The following is a 26,279-nucleotide window of genomic DNA, read 5'->3' on the forward strand; positions in this document are numbered from 1 at the left end:
TGTCTAAAGAAAGACAAGGCATACCAGCCTCACCACACAATTTAAATATTTAAAGAAAAAAACTATATGAAATTAGGAAAACGAGAATGATCCAACCAACTGTTTTCCCCTCCCCATCCAGAAATGCTGTAACAGCCATTCATGGGGCATTCTGGTAAATGGCAACAAATTGCATACACAACGTGAACTGCATACATCAAGCTTTTGGGCTGATTGTTTTAAATATGGGAAGGTTGCTCTGCAAGTCCTGCATGCAGAGCTCTCCCAAATACTGACAGAAATGCATGGGAGAAAATCATTTCTTCCTTTAACCTGACAGTTCTAATAATACAGAGATGGATATGTTTTGACCGTTCTCTCTTTTACTGCAAGAATCCTCTGCCTTGTTTCTTCCTGGATGTCCCAAGGTAACTCTACAGACCTACCAGCTGGTGCCTGAAATATGAACTACTGTGAAAAAACAATTACATTCCCTACCTAAGAGTGGTGCTTGCACTAACCACCTCACTCCTTCTTCCTGCTCTTTCACCTGGTATGAGATTAAATATTTGGGGGTACCCAGCATCCACTGAGCTCCTTGCTGCAGGAAATGATTTCATGGCACCTACTAACCTAACGTTAGTGTTAAACAGAAATCCAAATTTATCAAAGAATTCAGGAGGGCCCTCTAAGAAGCAAAGCCTCAAGACTTTTGCCAATAAGGCTAGAAGCGGACATTCAAAAAGCCTGAGCCCAAATTGATTCAGTCTTCGCAGGTTAGTTTCAAACCAGTTCAGCCTAGTCAGGTTAAACTGGAGAGGCATTCTCTCTGGACTGAGGAAATTCAGGCACTTGCCTGCAGTGGCTCAGGCTAGAAGCCGGGTAGCACTAGAGCAACCCTCCCTTTTCCCTTCTGCAGGGAGCTGAGCTGAGAGGGATGTGGCCAGGCTCTGGCAGGACTCTCTCATTAGGGAAGTCTGCCTGCATGGTCCCAGGCTTTTCCCTGCTGGCTGCTCAAGTGGCAGAAGTGTTGCCAGCCCCCCCGCCCCGCAGGCTAGCACTCTGAGGCAAGGGGGGTGCAGTGCATGCAACTATTGATGATACAGAGCTTTTCAACCTCCCTCCCTGCTTTGTCATACTGTCTGCAGCAAACTGACAGGTGAGCAAGTGGGGGGAGAGAGGGGGCTGATAACAGTCTTTATCAACCAATTAGCAAAACAATAGCCTCTCTCCACATTACTTCAAACTTCTTAAACAACTTATGGGCTGACCTGCTGATTAGCTCCAAAAGCCCTAAGTGGTCACTGTTCTGTCTGCCTGCCCCAGGGAAATTGGAGAGAGACATACACACAGATACTTCTCGGCATTAGCTAGCATACCACATGCTGGCTACAGTCCCTGCTGTGGCAGAGAGGAGGAAGGGGTCTCTGCTTAAGCAGCAAGTGGTGACAGGGGAGAGAGAGGGGGCACCAGAAAGCCATCAGACCCTTCTATGCCTGCAAGTCTGTGCCAAGCTCCAGCCAGGGATCAGAGGGGAGGGGCCAGCCCTGCTGTGGAGCAGAGAGCCCCACCCAGCCCAGAAAGCATGCCAGGATGCTGGGAGACTCTGGTTTAACTTAAACCAGCAAGGGATCTGGGACAGACATTGCATAAACTGGTTTGGCCCAAATCAGTTAAGTCTGATACTACATTCAACCAGGTTTATCTCCAACCAGTTTCAGCCATTTTCAAATTGGTTTATATGCATTGAACATCTGTTCTGTTACAGGTTTAAACCAGTTTCTGAACATTTAAACTGGTTTATGTGTAATGTCTGTCCCTAGCCTAACAGTCCAGTTTCACTTCACCTAGTGACCTCTACCAAACCCAGGCAGGCAAGTTTCTCTACACTCCTTCTTGGCCCAGTCTCACCTTGACGCAAAAGACCACTGCAGTCCCAGCGCTGTTTCAAATCACTCCCAAACGTAGCCTTCAAACAGATTGCCTGTGCCCACTCAGTTTCCTCCCCCAAGCCTAGATTTATTCTCTAGGAACCTCCCAGAAACAGGATTTCTAAGAATTCATAAGCACACAAAAAGCAGAGCTGCAGAACTTAAACCTCTCTGGTAAAGTGACATTCACATGCACCTAATAACCTGAAAGGGCCACATATATTTTGGACTTGGAGGCAGATTCCCAACTTAGAGCCTGTTCTGTAATTGCTGTACTCTGCATTACCATCAGATACATGAGTGCAAAGAGGGTAAAAAACAGCTACATACCTCTTCTATGCAGAAAAAACTAAAGCAGCAGCCATGGAGCTGGCTCTGAGCCCTCACTCCCCAAAAGAATATCCCAGCACAAAGGAATAACTCCAGGGGTGGAATGAGATCTATCAAAGAAGGGTGGGAGGGCATATGGCTCCTTATACCTTGGCTGTTCCATAGCTGCACAAGGCCATAGAGACCAGCGCAGTTAGGGTGCAATTCAGGACTCCTCAAGCCTGAGCCACAAAGGTTGAACTGGTACCCAGAAGCTCTGGAATCAAGTTCAAGATACCTCCCCTGAAATACTGATTGTTTCAAAGCAGCAGCAGCCCCTTGGGAAGCTGGAACAGGACTTTGGGACTTGAAAGAGCACCAAATAAATACATGAGCCCACGGTTACACATCTCATTGATAAGAACTGACTTAAGGAGCTCCCAGTTACCAGGGACAAGAATGCAGTGCTGAAAATCTTTCAGTGCCTTCATGAGATTGGATATAAACCAAGTCTCCCAGGAAAGGCTAATACAAGTCCTTTTGCAGTTTGAAGCACTAGCATCTTCTCTTGGTTTCCCATTAGAATGCCAGATTTTTCACCTTACCCAAATCCCTTTCCAGCCTGAGATGGTGAAGCAACAGGCCTTGTTTCTTCAGCCACTCTGACAGGCATCAATGAGTCTGTCTGTTCCTCAACAGCAACTGCCCCAGAGAGAGTCCCTTTTTATCTATACTAGGTTCTTTGTTCTTCCTCCTCAAACATTTTTGGTCTTCTTGGTCCAAAGCCAGTTTGATGGGCTTTGTGGGATGTCAAGCCAGTCCCTGCCATGCCAACTGCCTGCCCTTTGTCTTGTTACAAGAATTTGGTTAGGGATGCTTTGTCAGTCAATGGTTTTGCCTTCCTGCTTGTTTTATCAATGATTTCCTGTAAAACTAAACCAGCATATTCCTACAATAAACATCCCTTACAATCATCTGGCAAACATACAGAACACATAGTATTCTAGATTTGCTACAGAACAACTCTAAATTCATCACAAGGAAGAGGTAACTTTCTGACCTGCACATTCTTGGAACAACTCAGTCAAGCAAAGACAGAGCTGTAACAAATTTTTGCATGGGAACATACTGGAAGATTTAAAGGCACTTTCCCTGTAGCAAATTAAGAAGGCCCCCAGTGGTCCTTACATTTTTTATTGGCTCAGAAGTATGGAAACATCTGGTATAGTCATGGCTGATTTCATGCAGGGATAGTTCTGCAGGTGTCACCAACACTGGAGATTATTGTGCACTGGTTTCAGGGGACAAAAGTATCTTTATAAAACAAGAGGGACTAAATTCTATAGTTTGGACAAAACACTTTGCTTTAAAACGTGAAAGAAACAGCAACAGTCAACTAAAGTTGGAATGAGAATAACACGTAAACTTTGGGATTGTTTTGCTTTTGCTATATAACACCAAAACTATATAAATGAACAAATGGCATGTATATGTTTAATGCCAAACCTAAACTGTTGCTCACGTTCTTGCTATGATCTGATTAAAATGTCACCATCACTGCTTGCTGAAAATGCTTTTATCTTTCCTTTCCAAGTGTTTTCATTACTAGAGTTTTACTAGATATGTTTGTGAGAAAAGAAAAAGCATAAAGAAATAACCCAACTACAAATATTTGAATTTAACCTTCCTGGCTCATTAACAGCCTTGGTCTTTTTCTGTGCTTTTAAAGAGCTGCTGATGTCTCATGGAAAAAAAACAAACTTGGCACTGAAAAAAATAATGTTGCTAATGTGTCATGTTTTCTGTTTTATCCCTTCTCACTAGTAGAGGAATTTACATAAAGACAGAAATCTGATTCTTTAACATCTCAGATCTCAACTCCTCCCAACACTTCCTACTATTTGCATTAAGCCTACAGACAGTCCTCAACTTAGAACTGTTCAAGTTATGACAAACGTCACTTACGACCTTTGTAAATTATGACAGTGTTTTGAGGTTCCGACTGGGTTTCAACTTTATGACACTGGACACAGCTGCTTCCGGCTGGTTGTGGTGGGTCATGGGGAGAGGAGGGCAGATCAATGCCCCCACAGTGAGGAAGGGATAGGGGCTGTGGCTGGGACAGGGGCTGCCCAGTGGGCAGGGGCACAGGGAAGGCGTGGGGTGGCTCCTGCCACTGTACGCCACCAGTCTGGGAGGGCATGGGGGTGGGGCATGTGCCCCTGGATCTGCATGGGGCAGGCAGGGCCAGGCCTGTGCTGGGCGGTGCTCCGGGCCGGCAGCCAAAGGCGCTGGGAGCTGGGGCTATGCCCTGTTCCTGCTCGCCCAGCCGGGACAGGGCAGAGCCTCTGCCCTGCCTCCAGACAACTGGCATGCAGCACCCGGAACTGCCCTGGCCTCCCCGTGCCTCCCAGCCCTGACCCACCCCAGCTGGGCAAGTGGCAGCAGGGCATGGTGGAGAGATGTGCCCCTGGATCTGCACAGGGCGGTTGGGGCCAGAGCTGCACTGGACTGTGCTCCAGGCGGGTGGGTGGAGGTACGGCGAATTTTAGGGTGGCTGCAGCCCCTCCATAGCCCCCACTCCACCACCCACCTTGACTGAATCTGGGGGCACACGCCCCACCCCCACGCCCTGCCACCACTCACCCAGCTGAAGCAGGATGGGGCAAAGTCGCAGCTTGTCCAGGAGGCATGGGGAGGCTGGGGCAGCTCTGGCCAGTACACAACACTTGCCTGGAGTCCACATAGTGGCTCCGCCCCGCCATGGCTGGCTGAGCAGCAGGAGGGCATAGCCCCCACTCCCAGTGCCTTCCACCCCGCCCAGAGCACAACTTGGCACAGCCCCAGCCCTGCCCAATCACCCATTTATAACATTGTTCCTATGGGAAAACTGGTTTCCAAGTTACAATGTTTCGACTTAAGATGGGGTTTTCAGGAACCAATTGTATTGTACTTTGAATTTCCCCATAGGTGCTAGGATACAAGATTTTTGCTACAATCTGTCTCTGTTCCTAAGAAGGCTTCTGCCTCCTCTTCCCCATGTTAAGACGTGCTTGGGGTGTCATAACTGGCTGATTTTTGGCAGCTGTGGCTACTATCACTGTCACATCACAAATTAGGGACTGTGACAAGTCTTCCAGTAAGAAAGGAACATCTAACAATTTAAGAGAAAAAAGATCTTGTTTTCATGCAAGTGTCTCTAGTTGTGGGATTGCTTTGAAACAACCTGGGGTTGATTTTTCCTCTCGTTTACACTGATGAAACCACATTGATTTGACTGGAGTCACGCCTCCTGGCCTGTGTGAAGGAGAACATTAAATGACAGCAGTCTTTAAAAAATACTAAAATAAATGGGGTAAAACAAGCCACCTTGTGCTACTCTGGCACAGTTTGGCCACCTTTAAATGATGCCCCCTAAGTGATCAGCTTCAATTTTATTAAGGTTTTTCTATATTCACTATACAGCATGAACTACGGTAATTTCAATCCACTCGCAAAAGCTCCTGCTGTCGTGCAACAATAGAAAACAAAGAAGCCCCCTAAATCTTCTGCTCTGTACAGCATAATGTGTGCAGAAAACCCCCTTCTCAGCCTATAAAAGTGCCAGATAGAACATAATTACAAAAATAATTATTCACACTTAAACATGGCCACAGGCTTGCGGCCTTCAGATTCCTCAGTTTATACATACAGTGAGAGGAATGGAAATGCTATATACAGTAGTTACCTTCTTTAGGAATGTGCAGGAAAAAGAAAGGCTAGCCTTTTTCCTGTCTTTACCCCTGTCTTTACAAAAATATGACTCCTACCTTTGCCTTCAGGATTCTGAAGTGGAGGAGGAATGAAGTATGAAGATTTCCATCTGGCTCCAACCCACCTTTCTGTGGTGGCTGTAATGATCACTGGGTTTTCTGAAGAGGACTGCTTAGTCCATGTGTGATGAAGGTTTATATTGCTGCTGTGGTGTATGACACAATAAAAACACAACAGAGGCTGAAAAGTAAGATGTGGGGTGTTTGAGCCAGCTCCTACAGAATGAAAAAGGAAAAGAGAAAAATGCTGCACTTATGTGGTTGATAAAGCACTATTCAGGTTTCTGCAGCACCAGCTACTACAGTTCAGATACCAGTTCCCTTACTCCCTACACTAACACCTTATTCCACAAGCTTCCCACTGACTTCAATGAAATGAGTCAACTTGAGTAACAGAACCAGAATTTGGATCTAAGACACCACGTTTCCTTCCTCTTGAAAACTTGCAATATCAACACCAACTGTACTATGCACAGTACAATCGCATTAATCAGGAAGTGCTGCAAAGGAGGACTGGGGATGGCTCATTCCTCCCCATCAACTAGAGTTCCCAATTAACAGACAACAATTCAATGGTAGTATTGTTGTTGGAAGCTGCAAAGATAAGAGAAACTATTATCTGCCCTAGGATAGAGATGGAACCTGTTGCCTTGCCGTGCCACTAGCAGATACAACTCTTAGACATTTGGTATGGCAACCTTGCCCACGTTGCTAAAGTGAAAGGACCAAACACCCAGCCAGAATCAGTATCCATGCCTTCCCATACATATGGTTATGGTAGTTATGGAGAGAAGCAGAGGAAGATAGTATGGAGCAGACACAGAGGAGATCTAAGCACCACTAGCTCCCCAGAAGGCAAGCACCTCAAGCAGAATTGCCACTAACCCTGTTTTGGGGCACTTAGTATCACTGGTGTTATATCAGTTGTCTAAGATGCATCCCAGTTAAACATGTTCCAACTAAATAAAATGGACAAGGTAGCAAAGTGTGCCTGCCTTCTGGCTGTCACATCATAAGAGTTCTCACCCTAGCAACTGAATGCCATTTCACAGGTAGAGGAGGAAGGTTTTCAACTAGTGACCAGCACTAAATAAAAAAAGGGAAATAATAATTAAAAATTCAAGGCCTGATTCTCTCCTGTCTTGCTCCTTCTTTGGTCATTCACACTTGGGTAAAGTGGATGCAAAATCCAGAAACATCTTCCTTGGTAGTGAACTCCACTCAGTACAAGCTACTAAAGTATTAGGCCCTCTCTTTCATACAAAATGTCCTCAACAATGACTGATGTGGCAAGCGCAGCACTGAAGATATAGGATGTGTAATTCAAACTGTTTTGGAAAATAGTCAATTTAGAAAGGTTACCATGAGCCAGCAGCTGCTCTTTAATAGCAAATCTGTTTCTGAACTCCTAACATTGTCAAACCATAACCCTGGCAATAATATAAAGAGTGCAAAAGATTATGACCAGCTCAGGACGTTAGTTTCCTTTCTGGGCAGGAATCCCAGCATAACAGATACTTATACATATTCTGTCCTCATTTTATCTAATTACAGACATCTCTCTAGGGGAGGGGAGGGGAAAAGAGGTTTGATCACCCGATTTTAGGTCACTTAGGCAAGGGATTGCTAGGATATGCATTGATCCAAAGAGTGCTGTAATATTTAAAAAATTCCCAGAGTAAAGGGATTCCTCTAGTAAAAAGATCATTCTTTTCCATTATACAAGTTGTTGAAGTCAGCCAATGGGAAAGAGTTAGAACATGCACTGCAATAAATCAGTACAAAGTGTATAGGAGTGTTTGAAATGCCAAGACATTGATTAGTCAACAATGCTATTTTTTTCCTAAGCATCATCTACTGTAACATCCTCTCTTTTATATATGTGTCTTGCACATACATACATATTTAATTCAAAATAAAAATCAATCAATGTAGTAAAAAAATTAATAAAGGTCACTTAAGAAAAGCAAAGTATATGCCACTCATTTAGCTTTTTAATTAGTTCATGTAAATTTGATGACAGATGCCATATTGTCAGTACAGAATATCACACTGTTGTATTTAAAAACTGAATACAGACCTGGTTTAAGAAAATGAAACTTCTTTAAAGTGAAGGAATTGTAACTGTTTGCACCAGATCTGAATGTGACCCTGAGCCCTTGTTATTTCAACAGAGCGAGCACAGCTTTGCAGTCTTCTCAACAGTACCAGTTGTTCATCTTTACTCTAGAAGCCATCTTGAAGGAAGAGAGAAACTGAATGCAGAGGAGGCTTGGGATTTCTTTAAGGCAAAGGTGCAAAAACCTTCAGCCACTTATATCCTATAAACGGGAGAAAAAGTTGTAGGAAATTGCTCCAGACCTATGTGGATGAATAGTCACCCCAAAATGGTATGAAGAATAAGCAGACAGCCTAGAAAGAATGGGAAAAAGGAACAAGAGAGAGCCAAAAGAGCTACGTCTTGGAGGTCAAGAAAAATAGGGATACAAGTAAGAATTGCCAACAGTCAAGCTCAGTTAGACTTTACAGAATACATTAGAACAAACAAATGCAGATAAAACGAGAGCAAGGAAAGTTGAAGTGGGCTCCCCATGCAATGAGAATGGGATGGAGATCAAAGTGTGGGCAAAGCTGCCCATCTCTCACCAACTCACTTGACGCTGGCATGGTGTGCTCCTAGCAGCACCAAGCACTAGGTACTGCTCCCCTGAATCAAAGTCAAACACTACCAGTGGATTAAAGCTAATGTAGGCAAAGCCCAAAATAAAGGAAGACTGCCTCAGCATTCAACAAGGGAACATGCAAGTGTAGGAGGGCAACAGCAGCAGAAGTATGAACATGGCAATTGCGCGATGGAAAGTGCCACTTCTAAAATGGAAGCAAAATGCAAAGAGCTTGTTATACAAGACAGGACAAGAAAATAATCTCTGTGCTAGAATTCTGAATGAACTGGTATGTAATACCACAAGTCAGAAAAGCAGACTTTAACAAACCGAGGGAAATGATGAGCAGGATCCCCTGGAAAGCAGGTCTAAGGGGGAAAGAAGTCCAGGAAAGCTGGCTGTATTTTAAGGAGGCCTTTTTAAAGGCACAGGAGCAAGCTATCTTGATGCAACAGAAGAAGAATGGAAAGCACAGCTGGGTTAGGGACAGACATTACACGTGTAGTAAAAAGACGTTAGCCCCCATAATTTTGCAGTAATGCTTGAGCAACAACCATATGATAGAAGTGTCTTATGACCATCTTATGACCCTTTTGTGTAAAGATCAGGAGGTCTAATGTCCAAGCTGTGGTTCTTACTGCTTGCCTTGCATTTTGAAATCATCTCTGTCCAGTGCCTTAAGGTTACGTTAAGATAAGAAGTTACTAAAGTTTAACTAACTTTGTTGAAATTGCTCTTTTCTTCTGAGCATGCTGCAATTCTACCTTTGAGTGCGCACGTACTAACCCTGATAAGTCACATTAACCAATAACTAGTTAAGTACAGCCTACAAGATAAGACGTCACAATTAGGAACTGGTACTGCAGCCAATAAACTTCTAGTACGTCAAGACTCTGTTGAATGTAAGCTATAAAAATGTGATTCCAGGCCGGACTCATCGTCAGCCCTGATTTGAGCTCTCTGCTCCTCGGTCGAACTGTTTGCACACAATAAACCTAGATGGACCCAGCCTGTATGTGTGACTCTTTCCTTGAGGGTAATTGAACAAGCCTCCAGGGGAACGAAACTAGCCGTTTTGGCAACAATTTGGCGAGCCAGCCAGGAGCCCTCTGGACTACTTCGGGGCACGACGAGATCGGCAAAGGGGAGTCGTGAAGTGGCCACCGGACTGATCTTGGAGTCCGTCACGACCCCCGGGTCCGTGAGTCGGGCACCTGAAAGGTCAAAGGCACTCCTTTGAACGAGTCACCCAGGCTGAGTGGGTCCGAAGAGACGGCGCCAGGGGTCCAGCAGAGTGAGTATTTGCTTTCCTTGTGTCAATTGAATGGTCTCTAAGGGAATTTGGGGAGCCCTGAGGATTTAAGTGTTGGTTTTGGTATCCAGCATATTGGTCTGGATTTTGGATCCGGGGAATCCCTTTAGAAAAATGAGCCGCTGACCAAGTCTGAGACTATAGCTGAGCCTAGCCACACCGATTCTGCCCAACAAGGTAGAGTCGAATGCAAGGGGGCTCAGCTGGAACCTTGTGACTCAGCGGACAGGGACCCGAGTGCATTTGTATATTGGTCGACACAATGGGTTCGGGTAGCTCCCGAGAAGAAGATTCTGCTTCCCCATTAGGATGCATGCTGAGGAATTTTGGTAAATTTAAGGGAGACTATGGAATAGAAATGACAAAGGATGACTTGATTATAATTTGTCAGAAGGAATGGCCCACTTTCGGGGTTGGATGGCTGGAAGTTGGTTCTTACAATGTAAAATTAGCTAATGCAGTTTCAAATGTGATAACCCGGGACGGCCACTGGGATCAGTGGCCGTATATAGATTGTTGGATAAGTGCTATAATGAATCCTGTTCCCCCATGGGTTCAGAAGTGTAAAAAGAAAATGTGTAAGATGTTATTGGCAAAAGACACTGGGAGAACAGCCCAAGTCCTTCCTGATTCTGGTAGTGAGGGAGATCTGATTCAGGGACCAGGACACAGAGTTAGAACACAGTCACCTGTCAGCCCCAGTTCCAGGAGTCAGGAGTCACCATCATCATCTCAGACGGACTCTAGCCCCAGTTCCAGGAGCCAGGAATCATCACCATCATCCTCATCATTCCGAGAGGATCCTGACTTGTTGGGCAGGGAGAGGTCAGAAAGTCCCTCAGTAGTACCCCTAACTGGCCTCGGGGTTTCAGGAGAAAAGAAGGGAAAAGACCCAGAGAATCTCCCACCAACAGCTCCCCCTTATGAGGAAACGGACAGCTTCCCAGAGGGGCTGGCTCAGCTCAAATCAGCGTTAAAGCTCGTGGAATCCTGGCATGATAAAATCCCCCGGAGTTCCCATAACAAGAACCCCAATTACAATTGTCCCATGAGACAAGTAGTGACTCCAGGAGAAGGGGGGGGAACAACCTTTGTTTACATACCCTTTCACACGTCAGATTTGTTTAATTGGAAGAATCAAAATCCTTCTTTTAGAGAAGACCCTGATAAGATGCAAAATCTGTTTCGGTCAGTAGGGCAAACCCACCATCCTACCTGGGCTGATGTTCAAATGATGCTGCATACCCTCCTGACCTCTGAAGAAAGGCGGATGGTACAGGGAGTAGTGGATAAGATAGCTGAGGAGCGGGTAGTAGCCCCTGGAGGGGACCTGCGTGCTGTATGTCCTATTGAGAGTCCCAATTGGGATAACGACTCAGAGGAAGGGAGAGATCTGAATCGTCAATATCTGGGGATTATAGTAGAAGCTCTGGGTAAGGCAGTACCACGGGTACCAAACCTCTCCAGGATATGTGAGGTCCGTCAAGGAAAGGATGAATCTCCCTCAGCCTTCCTCGAGCGGTTGTATGATGCCTTTAAGAAATTTAGTGAAATAAACCCTGAGGCTTCAGAAAATCACCGCATGGTGAATATGCTGATTATTGGGCAGGCGGCCCCAGATATAAGGAAGAAGTTGCAAAAAGTTGAAGGAGGACCAGGGAAACCCCTTTCAGAGCTAGTGGAAATTGCGTATAAAGTCTATGGGAACCGGGATCAAATAGCAGAAAAGAAGGAGGAGAAGCGTGGACAGAAGCAAATGGCCATGCTAGCAGCCACCTTAAGCAAGAGTACTAATGGCAATGGAGGATGGAAAGGGCAACCAGAGGTGGGGCAGAAGAAAGGAAGAGGTCGGCCGCAGCCGGATGAATGTGCATATTGCCGGGAAAAAGGACATTGGAAAAAAGATTGTCCTAAGCTACGGGATAAAAAGAGGGAAACCCAACGAGGGGACCGCCAGATGCTAGCGGAATCCTCAGGAGAAGATTCTAGCTGAAGGGTCCAGGGATTCAAGGCCACCGCCCTACGGGCAAACGCCCGGAAGGATCCCATGGTACAGATTAGGGTAGGTGGCAGAGATTATGAGGCCCTAGTGGATACTGGGGCCACCTTTTCAATGATTCCTGTGAAACCCCCTTTAGCTAAAGGAAGCGGAAAGTATGTAACGATAGAAGGGATAGAGGGAAGACGGATCAGATTGCCTGTATATAAGCCCCTCCTCACGAAGATTGGGAATAATAAGCTGGAGCATGCATTTGTAGTATCACCTGCCTGCCCAGTAGCACTATTGGGACGGGATTTGCTAACAAAACTGCAAGCGGAAATCTTCTTCCGTGAAGATCAAATCGTAGTGCAATTACCGGTAAAGCAAGGCTCAAACTACCAGATGGCTTTACGGACAGTTGAGACAAGATCAGAACCCAAAGGGATTGAGATTTTAGAAAATGTGGATCCCTGTGTATGGGTAGACGGAACTCCTGCCCGAGCAAAATATGTACACCCTGTAAAAATTCCCCTGAGGGAAGGAGAAGGTCCTGTGTGTGTCAAACAATATCCTCTGAAGAAAGCCACTCGAATAGGCTTGAAGCCACTAATTGAAAAATTTAAGAGGTATGGGTGGTTAATAGAGGGATCATCCCCCTTTAACACCCCAATCTTGGGTGTACCCAAAGCAGATGGAATCTCTTTTAGGCTGGTACAAGACTTAAGGGCCATAAACAAAAAGATTTTAGTGGACCACCATACAGTCCCAAATCCCCACACCATCTTAACCCAGGTTCCAGCGGATGCTGAGGTATTCTCTGTGCTAGATTTAAAAGATGCTTTCTTCTCTATTCCACTACATGAAGATAGTCAGAAATTGTTTGCCTTTGAATGGGAAGATCCAGATACATACTATAAGACCCAATTGTTGTGGACGGTATTACCTCAGGGATTTGCTTCATCTCCTCATATTTTTGGAACAGCTTTGCAAAAAGATTTGGAGCACTGGAAAGAGAGACACCACGAAGTGGCACTGTTGCAATATGTTGATGATTTATTAATAGCAAGTCCCGACTTACAGGCGGGGAAAAAGGCGACAGAAGCCTTACTGAATACCCTGGGACAGAGAGGGTATAAGGTGTCTAGAGAAAAAGCTCAAATTTGCCAACCAAAGGTTACCTTTTTGGGATATGAGATTAAGAAGGGGATTCGGGCTCTGAGCAAGGATTGAATTCAAGCAATTCAGGATATGCCTGCTCCCAGGAACCCTAAAGAGCTGCGAGCTTTCTTGGGTTTAACCGGGTTTTGTAGACTGTGGATTCCTGATTATGGGGGAAAAGCCAAACCCCTATATGAGTCCCTCATGAAGGAGGGTCTCACAAATTGGAAATGGACTAAGGAAAAACAACATGCATTTGAATTACTGAAAGCTGCCCTCTTGCGACCCCCAGCATTAATGATCCCAAATGGGCACAAGCCCTATAGACTATATGTGCATGAAAACAAAGGGGTAGCTTCAGGAGTTTTAACTCAGCCAGTTGGTCCAACTTGGAAACCAGTGGGATACTACTTCAAGGTCTTAGACCCAGTGGCAAAGGGGTGGCCTGCATGTTTGAGGGCTGTCGCCGCCACTGCTACCCTCGTGGAAGAGGCCCAAAAGATTGTTATGGGAGCTGACATGGAGATACACACTCCACATGGGGTTCCCCAGATTCTCGGAGGAGAAGGAGGGAAATTTTTGAACCCCTCCAGACAATCAAGATATGAAATCTTCCTTTTATCTAATCCAGGTCTTACCTTTAAGCACACCACTGCCTTAAATCCAGCAACTCTACTGCTGGAGCAGGGGCCTCCGGGTCATGACTGTTTAGAAGTATTGACACAGACAGTACTAATTCGCCCTGATTTGAACGATGACCCAATTGAGAACCCGGAGGAGGAACTCTTTGTAGATGGTTCGAGCAGTGTGATACAGGGTGTGCGATATACCGGATGTGCTGTGGTGACATTGACAGAAACGGTATGGAAAGAAAAGCTCCCTGCAACATGGTCAGCACAGGCAGCGGAGCTTGTGGCCCTAACTCGTGCACTAGAATTGGGAAAAGATAAAAGGGTAAACATTTTTACAGACTCACGTTATGCCTTTGCCACTGTTCATGCCCATGGGTTGTTGTGGAAAGAGCGGGGATTCATCACGGCCTCTGGACAAAAGATTGCCAATGGCCCACAAATAATAATGTTATTGGAAGCCCTCCGGCTACCAAAGGAGGTGGCCGTGGTACATGTAAGAGCCCATGGCAAGGCTGCAGATGAACGCCAGAAAAGGAGAAATGCAAAGGCTGACATGGCAGCTAAAGAGGCAGCACAAACAGGAGGAGAGGCAGCGTTCCAGGGCACGGCCCATGAAGTGTCTTCCTATTTAGAAAATTGTGAAGTAAAATATGGTCCAGGGTCAGATAAGCTAGCCGCTGAACTCAAGGCTAGTGAAAATTCACAGGGATGGTGGATCGTACCAGGAGGGAAAGTGTTGATACCTCGAGCCCTTCTGGGAGAGATACTCCACCGATTGCATTCTTCCACTCACATGGGAAGCACAGCAATGGGAGATTTGTTGACTCGTCAAATGGTAGCCCCCAGACTTTATTTGGATGCCCAGAGAGTGGTCTCTCAGTGTCCGACATGCCAGAAGGTGAATCCAAAATCTGCCAGACCACCAGCTCCCATGGGAGGAAGACCGTGGGCTCAATATCCTGGACAAGCTTGGCAGATTGATTTTGCTGAACTTCCTAGATCCAGCCGATACCATTACCTGTTGGTACTAGTTGACCAGTTAACTGGGTGGGTGGAAGCGTACCCCACGAGAACAGCTACCGCATCTACAGTAGCACGGGTGCTACTCCACGAGATAATACCCAGATTTCTGTTACCTGAGTCTATTGAGTCAGATCAAGGCAGTCATTTCGTGGGGAAAATAGTACAGGAAGTGTCCAAAGCTTTAGATATCACTTGGAAACTCCATGCTCCATGGAGACCCCAGAGTTCAGGCCAGGTGGAACGCATGAATAGGACACTGAAGGCTATGTTGACAAAAATTTGTATTGAGGCTCATTTGAAATGGCCACAGGCACTCCCACTGGCTCTAACTCGTATTCGTAGTACACCACGTAGGGGAATTAAATTATCACCTTTTGAATTGATGTTTGGTATGCCTCCCAGGGTCTTGCCAGCAGGATGGAGGGAACTAGTTACTGTAGAACTTGGTAAATCTGAAATTTGGAAACACATTATTGCCTTGCAGTCTGTTTTGTCTTCTCTACACAGGTTTGCTGCATCCTTCCAGAGCCTTCCGCTTGATGCACCAGCCCACAACTTCAAACCGGGTGACCAGGTCCTGGTACAGAAGTGGAAAAAAGATCCTCTTGCAGAAAAGTGGGAAGGACCCTATCAGGTGTTGCTGACTACGCACACGGCTGTCCGCTTATCAAACAGCGACAAGTGGACCTACTATTCAAGAGTGAAGCCTTTTCATCCGGAGGACACCAACTCCCAGGGTGTGGTCACTCCGGAAGCTGACAACACCCGGGAACAAGAAGCCGACAAGTGGACAAGTGAACCAGTAGGAGATCTGAAGTTACGTTTACACAAATGTGGACTCTAATCTATTTTTTTGGCTACCGTGCATCATGACCCTTCTGAGACGGACTGTTCGATCAGTTGTTAACCGTGAAATGTTTGTACACTATCAGAAATTGGCTATCACAGACACTTATTAAAAATTTAGAGTAAGAAAGCATCTGAGGGGGGAGTTGTAGTAAAAAGACGTTAGCCCCCATAATTTTGCAGTAATGCTTGAGCAACAACCATATGATAGAAGTGTCTTATGACCATCTTATGACCCTTTTGTGTAAAGATCAGGAGGTCTAATGTCCAAGCTGTGGTTCTTACTGCTTGCCTTGCATTTTGAAATCATCTCTGTCCAGTGCCTTAAGGTTATGTTAAGATAAGAAGTTACTAAAGTTTAACTAACTTTGTTGAAATTGCTCTTTTCTTCTGAGCATGCTGCAATTCTACCTTTGAGTGCGCACGTACTAACCCTGATAAGTCACATTAACCAATAACTAGTTAAGTACAGCCTACAAGATAAGACGTCACAATTAGGAACTGGTACTGCAGCCAATAAACTTCTAGTACGTCAAGACTCTGTTGAATGTAAGCTATAAAAATGTGATTCCAGGCCGGACTCATCGTCGGCCCTGATTTGAGCTCTCTGCTCCTCGGTCGAACTGTTTGCAAACAATAAACCTAGATGGACCCAGCCTGTATGTGTGACTCTTTCCTTGAGGGTAATTGAACAAGCCTCCAGGGGAACGAAACTAGCCGTTTTGGCAACACACGTGAACCAGTTTAAGTGATCAGAAACTGGTTTCAACCTGTAACAGAACAGACAGTGTGTGCACATAAATCAGTTCGAAAATGGCTGAAACCGGTTTGAGATAAACCTGGTTGAATGTGGTAATAGACTTAACTGATTTGGGTCAAACCGGTTTACCTCTTCCTGGTTTAATTAAAACCAGAGTCCTCCAGCATCCCAGCATGCTCTATGGGCTGGGCTCTCTGCTCCAGCCCAGCCAGGCTGGCCCGTCCCCTCTGCTCCCCAGTAGGGACAGGCAGGGATGGGGGTCTGGCCAGAGAGGGATTTAATTCCCCCCTCCCTGTCCCACTAGCAGGGACCCAAGCCGGGTCTGCCAGGAATCCCCCCACCCCTAGCTACTGCAGCGGCAGGCCAGCATGGCCCCTGAGGCAGAGAGGGGCAGGGAAGGAGGTTAGTCTCCCCTCTACCCCCACTGTCCCCAGGGGGCCGCAGCCGGGTCTGCCCGCCCCAACCGCCACCAAGCCGCAAAATAAGCCCCTCCTGTCCCCTCCGCCAGATACCGAAGAGAAGAGGAATAACCCCAGTCCCTGTGCCCCCCCACCATCCAGCATTTGGCCCCACCAGCTGGGGGCTGACTGAGGAACAGGCTTCCCTGACCAAATTGGAGGTGCTGGCAGGCCCCAAGCCCAGTAGCCACCACTGCCACGTCCCCTGCAGCACCCAGGGGCTCAGCCTAACAAACAGTTGTGGGCTGGCCGGGGCAGGGGGCTGTTCTGTCCCCCTTATCTGCAGCTGCCACAGCCACACCAGGCCACTCTGGGTGGGGGAGCAGGAAGCTTCTGCCCCATACATGGAGCTCTAGCTCCTGCTCCCAGCCACTTTGGAAGGCGAAAGGCAGCCAGGTGGAAGGCTTCAGTCAGGGGGCTGCAGCCAGAGCTCCAAGCACAGGGCAGAGGCCCTGGGCTGAACCTCCCCACCCCGCCGCCACCTCCTGAAGTGGCAGGAATGGGAGGGGAGTTACCGGGGCAGGCAAGGGGAAACTGGCTTAGCCCCACACAGCTGTGTTTCTCCCCTCGCCCCCAGCGTCATCGCCAGCCACACTACATGGCATTGCTCAGGACTGAGGGAGCTTCTTCAGCCTGGTGGCTTAAACCTGAGCTGGGTGAAGCTTCCTGCCCCGCAACCCAGAGTGGCGTGGTGCAGCCATGGCAGCTGCAGATGAGGGTAGGGAAGAACAGTCCCCCGTCCCAGTCAGACTACAGCTGCTTGTTAGGCTGCAGCCCTGGGTACTGCACAGGGCAAGGGGCACAGCAGTGGTGGCTGCTGGGCTCAGAGCCTCCCACCACCTCTGAGCTGGCCAGGGAAGCCCACTCTCCAGCCAGCCCCCACCTGGCAGGGCCAGACAGAGGACAGCAGGGCCCCTTGGAGGGGGCAAGGAAAGGGGTTATTCCTGCTCACTCCAGCATCCAGTGGAAGGGACAGGAGGGGGCTTATTCTGCTGCTTGGTGGCAGTCGGGGTGGGCGGACCCGGCTGTGGCACCCCAGGGGCAGTGGGGGTAGAGGGGAGAATAACTCCCTTCTCTCTCCCCCTCTGCCTCAGGGGCCACTCTGGCCCACCACTGCAGCAGTGGAGGGCGGGGATGCCTGGCAGACCTGGCTCAGCTCCCTGTGGGTGGGACAGGGAGGGGAAAATTAAACCCCGCTCTGGCCAATTCAGCCCAGACTGGCCATGCCCCACCACACAGCTTCCCTGCAGCTGAGGGCACACTCTAACACCCCTGGCGCCTGGCCTGAGCAGCTGCAGGCATGTGCCTGCATGTCTGTTCTATTACAAATGAGTTCAACCTAGGCAGGTTAGACTAACCTGCAAAGGTTGAATCAATTCAGGCTCCCGCTTTTTAAATATCTGTCCCTAGCCCTGGAGGCTAGCCAAGCCATACAACAATCTCATGAATGAGTTGAAACTCAAAAAGGAACCCCTAAAAGTGGAATCTTGGTAATAGTATTAGAGTAGAGCATAAAAGTATTGCACGGGCATGCAGGGAGAAAACTGGAAGGCCAAGGCACAATTTGAGATGCAGTTGACAGGGGGCACAAAAGGCAATAAAAACAGATTCTACAAATATGACAAAAGTAAGAGGAAGACCAGAGAAACCAATGGTCCCTTAAAGAATGCAAAAGGCAATCTACTTACAGACGGTGCAATGAAGGCTGAACTACTGAATGCCTTTTTTACTTCAGTCTTCACAAATAGGGGCAGCTACCAGATGATAAGCACACTTGACAGCACAGATAGGGAAAGGAGACAAACAGCCTAGAGTATTAGAAGAACAGGTTAGGAATTCATTAGAGTAGCTAGATGGAGAGATAGGTAGGGTACTGAAGGAATTGACAGAGGGAATTTCAGAGCCATTAGCTGTCTTTTTTTGAGAAATCATGGAGGGGGAGGTCCCAGCTGACTGGAGAACAGCCCATCTTTAATTCCTCAGGTACTCCATCTTCCTGTTCTTACAGATCAGCCAGCCAGACCTTGATACTGGGAAAGATCATAGAGCAGGCCCTCAAAGAATCTGTCGCAGGGCACTTAAGTGCCTGCTCCTAGAAGAGCAGTAATTGCCTGGGGAAAGCCCAAAGAGCCAGACAGGAGCCCAGGTGCAGGTTGCCATGGCAGGTAGCTAATGAGGAAATTAGCCTGTACCTGCACCTGGTCAGCTGGCCGGAAGGGGCAGGGCCCTGGGCCCATATAAACCCAGCGGGGTGGGGACTTGTCATGACCCAATGATTGTGTGTGCGCTTCGGCACTGCAGAATTATTTCCCGCCACATGGAGCTTTCTTTGCACGGTGCAATTCTCAGCTGCAGAGAGAAAACCCCAGTGCAAAGGAGTTCCCGCCACCCGTATGTAAATTTGTTTCCCACTCTTGGCTGTTTCTAAATTATTCCCATGTGGTGGCTAGCGATTGGCTTGCTAGTCGTATAAGAGGTTTGAGCAGTTTCCGCCCAAGTTGTAGAAGACTCCACAACCATCTCGTGGGGACTCTGAGCACGTGGCAGAGTAATAGAAACTTTGTGTGCGTCTCAGAGGAGTTCGGCGGCCTGATCAAACACCAACCTCTTCCCGTCTCGTTCGTTAAATTCTTAAGATGTATCTATGGTTTTGCGCGCTCGTCAAGGGTATCCAGAGCTCTGTCGTGTTTGTTTTTGTGAAGCCTAGCAAACTCCGTGCGTGTGTCTTCGGTGGAGCCTAGCAAACTCCACTCGTGTTTGTCTGTAACTGCAACTCAAGAAAGTTCTTCCTGCCTGCACCGTGACCACTTATGGTGTAAGTAAAACAATCTTTAATTAACCGCTACGAGTCCATGCCTAATTCTAGCCCGTCATGCAAAAGTACCCGCCCTACCGTTGCGGGCTCCCGGCCACAGCCTGCCGCGCGCCCCCGAAAGCCTTGGACCGCTCCCGGCCCACACATGGCGACGAGGATGAGATCCGGGGAAGGCACGATGGAACTAGAATTAGTTAAGAACTGCCCTTGGCGCAGTGGAAAACGCCAAGTAGAAAACATCATGGAACTGGAGGTGCATATCGCTTACCACCAGGCAGGCGGAACAGGTGAAAGGTTTATCAGCGGACATCTTTTGCTGAAGGGAGAAGAGGGAGCTTCCGAAGACGGAGCCCCAAAAGAGAGGGAAGTGTATCTTCACCCCGCGGCATTCGGGTGCATAATGAATGATGAGCGGGTCCTGTTTAGGCCCCTCGAGACTGTGTCCCTTGCCAGAGTCAACCCGGCAGGCGCAGTAAACCCGACCCTCACCCAGGAGTGTGCCCGTTGCTCGCGATGTGCTCAGGAGAGTGAAGAACCAGTGCCGATCAACCGGTTCGCCCCCTTTATGGTGGCGTCTAAATTGAGGAGTTGCGAGCGTCTATCCGAGCTCCGCGAGGATCTGGAGACAGAGGAACACGCCGCAGATGAGAGGGTAGCCCCGAGGTACGACAAGGGGAAAATGTTGGTTGCAACTTTCCGTACTGTAACTGATCTAATGCAGCAAAATGCAAGTTTAAGAGCCCAGCTGCGTATGGCCGTTCAAGCAATCAAAGAGGCGGCTGTGAAAGAAAATCTTGAGACGCCACTCCAAGATGGCGCCGAGCAAGAGGGAGGCCGCGTGGAAGAACCGGAAGAGAAGGGTGGAGCTTCGGAGGAACACGCGAGAGTTCGGCCGGCGACCCTGCCCACCGACGCAGCGTCGCTTCCGGCGACCACGCCTTCTTGCTGACAGAAGGGAGAATCGAGCGGAGGAGTGCATCCGCCCCTCCTGCCTGAAACAATAACAGCACTGACTCCCAAAGTAACAGCTCGTCCTGTAGCCACAATCAACCCAGTGACTGATGCACAGGGTGCAGTTTGCGCTGCCACCTGTCGCACTCATGTTCGGGCAGAGCTACAAGAGCTTTACGGAAAATCTGGGATGAAATCCAACGAGGCTCTAGCCTCATGGCTAGGACTCATGTCCATGGAGTTTGAGTAATCTTCTTCGTCAGTTGTCACGACTGCGTATCCTGATGGAGCCAAGAATATCCAGCGATCGGGAACATCGATACCCGACCGAGGCTCAAAGCGTAAGACATCGCGAATCCGATCTCCCACTGTTGCCACAGAGAACACCAGAGGAGCGATTCATGTTTGGATTTCTCCTACAGCGTTCTGGACTCAATAAGCGGCAACTTCAGGTTTTAGGGGATGCAGACCAATGGCAACTGGTGTATGAGTTCGGTTTTCATTATTTAGAAGAACTGGATGACGAATCCTCAACGCATCTTGTTGAGTGTACAAGAGAGGGTTGTCCAGAGTAGAGTCATGTTCAAACACCTGTATTATATGTTTTGGGAGTGATAGTGAGTTTAATTGACCGCCTTGTCGTCCGGTTCCATGTGAATTTTGTAATATTAGTGAAATAACTGTTTTAAGAGAATTCTTTTCACAGATCCGGAATTCAGAGTGCGTGGCGGAGAGAAGCCCCAAGAAGGACAACATCATTGAAGAAGTGAGGGCTTGACGCGCGACTTCGCCATGACGCCCACTGAAGCCCTAATAGTTCAATTCTTTATTATGAATATAATTATGTGTTTATGTATTTGTGCCAGCAATTATTTGATTCAATCCCTGGAGGACGAATTTATTATGTTGTCTGATTTTGTGTTTACCCGTTTAGTTCAACAACCCGTTGTAAGAGCTACTGGCGACCCGAGTGACGAGCATGTAGTATAATTCAGCTGTGCCTTCAGCAAGAGGGGATGTCATGACCCAATGATTGTGTGTGCGCTTCGGCACTGCAGAATTATTTCCCGCCACATGGAGCTTTCTTTGCGCGGTGCAATTCTCAGCTGCAGAGAGAAAACCCCGATGCAAAGGAGTTCCCGCCACCCGTATGTAAATTTGTTTCCCACTCTTGGCTGTTTCTAAATTATTCCCACGTGGCGGCTAGCGATTGGCTTGCTAGTCGTATAAGAGGTTTGAGCAGTTTCCGCCCAAGTTGTAGAGGACTCCACAACCATCTCGTGGGGACTCTGAGCACGCGGCAGAGTAATAGAAACTTTGTGTGCGTCTCAGAGGAGTTCGGCGGCCTGATCAACCACCAACCTCTTCCTGTCTCGTTCGTTAAATTCTTAAGACGTATCTACGATTTTGCACGCTCATCAAGGGTATCCAGAGCTCTGTCGTGTTTGTTTTTGCGGAGCCTAGCAAACTCCGTGCGTGTGTCTTCGGTGGAGCCTAGCAAACTCCACTTGTGTTTGTCTGTAACTGCAACTCAAGAAAGTTTTTCCTGCCTGCACCGCGACCACCTACGGTGTAAGTAAAACAATCTTTAATTAACCGCTACGAGTCCGTGCCTAATTCTAGTCCGTCGTGCAAAAGTACCCACACCCTACCGTTGAGGGCTCCCGGCCACAGCCCGCCACGCGCCCCCGAAAGCCTTGGACCGCTCCCGGCCCGCACAGGACTAAGAGTCAGTTCTCTGCTGGTGGCCAAGGGAGAAGGAGCCCTCCTGAAGCATGTGATGGGAAAAGGCCTGACTAAGTTCTGCTCTGGGTAATGTAGAGGGGCCGAGCACAACTTATGTAGCTTATGTTATGTTACAGCCCAGGGACTTATGTTTTGTTTGCCGTTTTATAAGACCGGTGGTTTGGGTGAGGCTATTTGGGGAAGGAGGAGGCCTCATTGGGGGCCCACGGCAGTGTGGGGACACCAGTGCCAGAGAGGGCACAGCATCTGGGATGCACAGCCCAGTGCCAAGGGGCCGAATTATAACGAGGCCTAGGCACAACAATGCCAGTACCATCTGTGAGGCTTGGGGCGTGGAAAAGGGGAGGTTGGAGCCACGCATCTAGCCCATAAGGCTAGGGTGCCCTGAAACACCCATTGTAAAACAGAACCCACAAGGGGTCCAGGAACCCATGAGGTTCACAGAGTCCATCAAACCATGTCCAAGAGGACTTAAAGGCAGCCTCCCTATCTTTATATTTTCCATCAGAGACATGGTGGGTGAGAACTGAGGGTGCCCATTGGGCCAAATTGGCACAGTCGAGGGGCCTTAGGAGATCACGGCTGTCCTTGAGGACCCCATCACGTGACAGAATCCATTGTGAAGCACCTAAAGGAGAACAAGATGATCAGCAGGGATCCTGGTTTTCTCCGACTTAAAAAAAAAAAAATCCCCAATTTTCGGATTTAAAAAAGTAACCCAAAATCCACATTTTTCCCATGATTAAAATGAAACATGACTAATATAGAGAGAAATGAAACACGACTATATATTTCTCTTTATATTAGTCATGTTTCACTTTAATCATGGGGGGAAAATGTGGATTTTGGGTTACTTTTTTAAATCCAAAAATTGGAGATTTTTTTATTTTTTTTTTAATCAGAGAAAGCCAGGATCCCTGGTGATCAGAAACAGCCAGCATGGATTGATCAAAACCAAGTTGATCAACCTAGTTTCTTTCTATGAGATGAGAGATCCTATGGAAGGGGGGATAGCAGTGGATGAGATATACCTTGACTTTAGCAAGACTTTTGACACTGTTTGCCATGACATTCTCATTAACAACCTAAGGAAATATAGACCAAGTTCATAGATTCATAGATGTTAGGGTCGGAAGGGACCTCAATAGATCATTGAGTCCGACCCCCTGCATAGGCAGGAATGAGTGCTGGGTTTAGATGACCCCAGCTAGATGCCTATCTAACCTCCTCTTGAAGACCCCCAGGGTAGGGGAGAGCACCACCTCCCTTGGGAGCCCATTCCAGACCTTGGCTACTCTAACTGTGAAGAAGTTCTTCCTAATGTTCAGTCTAAATCTGCTCTCTGCTAGTTTATGGCCATTATTTCTTGTAACCCCCAGGGGCGCCTTGGTGAGTAAAGCCTCACCAATTCCCTTCTGTGCCCCCATGATGAACTTATAGGCAGCCACAAGGTCGCCTCTCAACCTTCTCTTGCGGAGGCTGAAGAGGTCCAGGTGCCCTAGTCTCTCTACATAGGGCTTGGCCTGCAAGCCCTTAACCATACGTGTGGCCCTTCTCTGGACCCTCTCCAGCTTATCCACATCCCTCTTGAAGTGCGGTGCCCAAAATTGCACGCAGTATTCCAACTGCAGTCTGACCAGTGCCCGATAGAGGGGAAGTATCACCTCCTTGGTTCTGTTTGTCATGCATCTGCTGATACACGATAAAGTGCCATTAGCTTTTCTGATGACTTTGTCACACTGCCGACTCATGTTCATCTTGGAGTCCACTAGGACTCCAGGATCCCTTTCCGCTTCCATGCCACCAAGCAGGTCATTCCCTAGGCAGTAGGTATGCTGGACATTTTTCCTCCCTAGGTGCAACACTTTGCATTTCTCCTTGTTGAATTGCATTCTGTTGTTTTCCGCCCATATGTCCAACCTGTCCGGGTCTGCTTGTAGTTGTTCTCTGCCCTCCGGCATGTCCACTTCTTCCCCTGAAATTTGGGTTCAGTAACATACAGCCCACAAGCCACATCTGGCCCACAGGGCTAAAGGGCTTTCCTTGTGCCTGCATTTCCACTGTTTCTTTCAGTCATCATCCCGTTCCCTGGCTATGTGCAGACTTAGCTTCCAGTCAGTAGGGGGTTGCACCAAGGCGTGGAAGCTGCAAATTGCATCCGCACTGCCTCTGCTTCTCTGGTCTGCCTTTTCCCCACCTCTCAGCTGCAGTGTAGGCACAGCAGGAAGATGTCCTGTCCTGGCACAACACCCCTTGAGCTCCAAGCTGCATTTGCACTGCAGCTGGGGAAGGGGGTAGGGAAGGGAAAGGGGAGAGTGAAGAAGTGGCAGCAGGGCAGGCAGAGCTGGAAGCTGCATGAGCCTGAAACATCACCTCTTCCTGCACCCACACCAGGGCCAGACAGCAAGCTGCTGTTTCAGGGCCACTGCTGCTGCTTCTCCCTGCTCCCACCTCCCCCTGCCTCCACTGCTTCCAACCCAATGGGGAGCTGACATGCCACCAAATTCACTTGGCCCATGTTGGACTATAACCAGTTTGTTCTGACTCTCAGCTTCTTAAAGGTTGCCAATCACTGGACTAGATGAAAATACTGTAAGGTAGATACATAACTGCTTGGATTATCATATTCAATGAGTAGTCATCAATGTCTGTTTGGAAGGAGGTGTCAACTGGGGTTCCCCAGGGGTATGTCTTAGGTCTTGTTTCATTCAACAACTTCATTAAATGGTATGGATAATGGGATTGAATGCATGCTTAGCAAATTTGAGGATTACATCAAGTTAGGCAGAGTTGCAGACATTCTGGAGAGCAGTTATAAACCACTGGACAGACTGGAAAAAAAGGTCTGTGATCAATTAGATGACATTCAAGAAGTAAAAAGTCCTTCACTTGGGATGAAATACTTGCATGTGCAAATACAGACTGGGAAATGACTGGCTAGTCTGCAGTACTGTAGAAAATGACCTGGGGGTTACAGTAGACCATAAGCTGAATACGAGTCAACTGTGTGCTTTTGTTGTTGCAAAAGAAAGTCAACAGGACACTTGGTATTATAATCAGGAGTATCATTTGCAAATCAAAAGAAGCGACTTTTCCCCTCCATTTGGCACTGGTGAGGCCTCACTTTCATAGACTTCAGAGATTTCATAGACATTAGGGCTGGAAGGGAGGACCTCAGAAGATCATCGAGTCCAGCCCCCTGCCCAAAGGGCAGGAAGTCAGCTGGGGTCATAGGATTCCAGCAAGATAAGCATCCAGTTTGCTGTTGAAGGTGTTCAACGTAGGCGCTTGAACCACCTCCGGTGGCAGGCTGTTCCAGACCTTGGGGGCTCGGACAGTAAAGAAATTCTTCCTTATGTCCAGCCTGAAACAGTCTTGTAGTAGTTTATGACCATTCGACCTAGTCGTCATCCCTTGGGGCGCTCTGGTGAACAAATGTTCCCCCAGATACTGGTGGTCCCCCCTGATAAACTTATAGGTGGCCATCAGATCACCCCTGAGCCTGCGCTTTTCCAAGCTAAAGAGCCCCAGGGCTCTCAGCCTGTCATCGTAGGGTCTGCTTCCCTGACCTCTGATCATGCGCGTGGCTCTTCTCTGGACTCTCTCAAGCTTCTCCACATCCTTTTTGAATTGTGGAGCCCAAAACTGGATGCAGTACTCCAGCTGCGGCCTCACTAAGGCCGAGTACAAGGGGAGAATGACGTCCTGGGATTTGCTTGAGAAGCATCTATGGATGCAAGCCAGCATTTTGGTCGCTTTACTAGCCGCAGCATTGCACTGCAGGCTCATGTTCATCTTGTGGTCAATGATGACCCCCAAGTCTCTTTCTTCCTTAGTGCTAGCCAACATAGCACTGCCGAGCCTATAAGGATGCTGCGGGTTTTTCTTCCCAAGGTGGAGAAC

At 47.8% G+C, this 26,279-nt stretch overlaps 1 protein-coding gene across 14 annotated transcripts in view; it reads right to left on the bottom strand.

The window, feature by feature from the left end:
* DPF3 (double PHD fingers 3) overlaps positions 1 to 26,279 on the bottom strand; it is a 249,774-nt gene that overhangs the window by 202,835 nt on the left and 20,660 nt on the right. The window contains exon 2 of one of the 14 annotated variants that reach the window (XM_019496515.2): positions 6,029 to 6,247. The exons of the other annotated variants lie outside the window; for them this stretch is intronic. The gene's annotated coding sequence lies outside the window, so the exon portion shown is untranslated. The remainder of the gene's footprint in view (positions 1 to 6,028; positions 6,248 to 26,279) is intronic. 14 annotated transcript variants of the gene reach the window in all.

The sequence above is a fragment of the Alligator mississippiensis genome, chromosome 2 (assembly GCF_030867095.1).
Source record: "Alligator mississippiensis isolate rAllMis1 chromosome 2, rAllMis1, whole genome shotgun sequence".
NCBI classification, from domain to species: domain Eukaryota; kingdom Metazoa; phylum Chordata; order Crocodylia; family Alligatoridae; genus Alligator; species Alligator mississippiensis.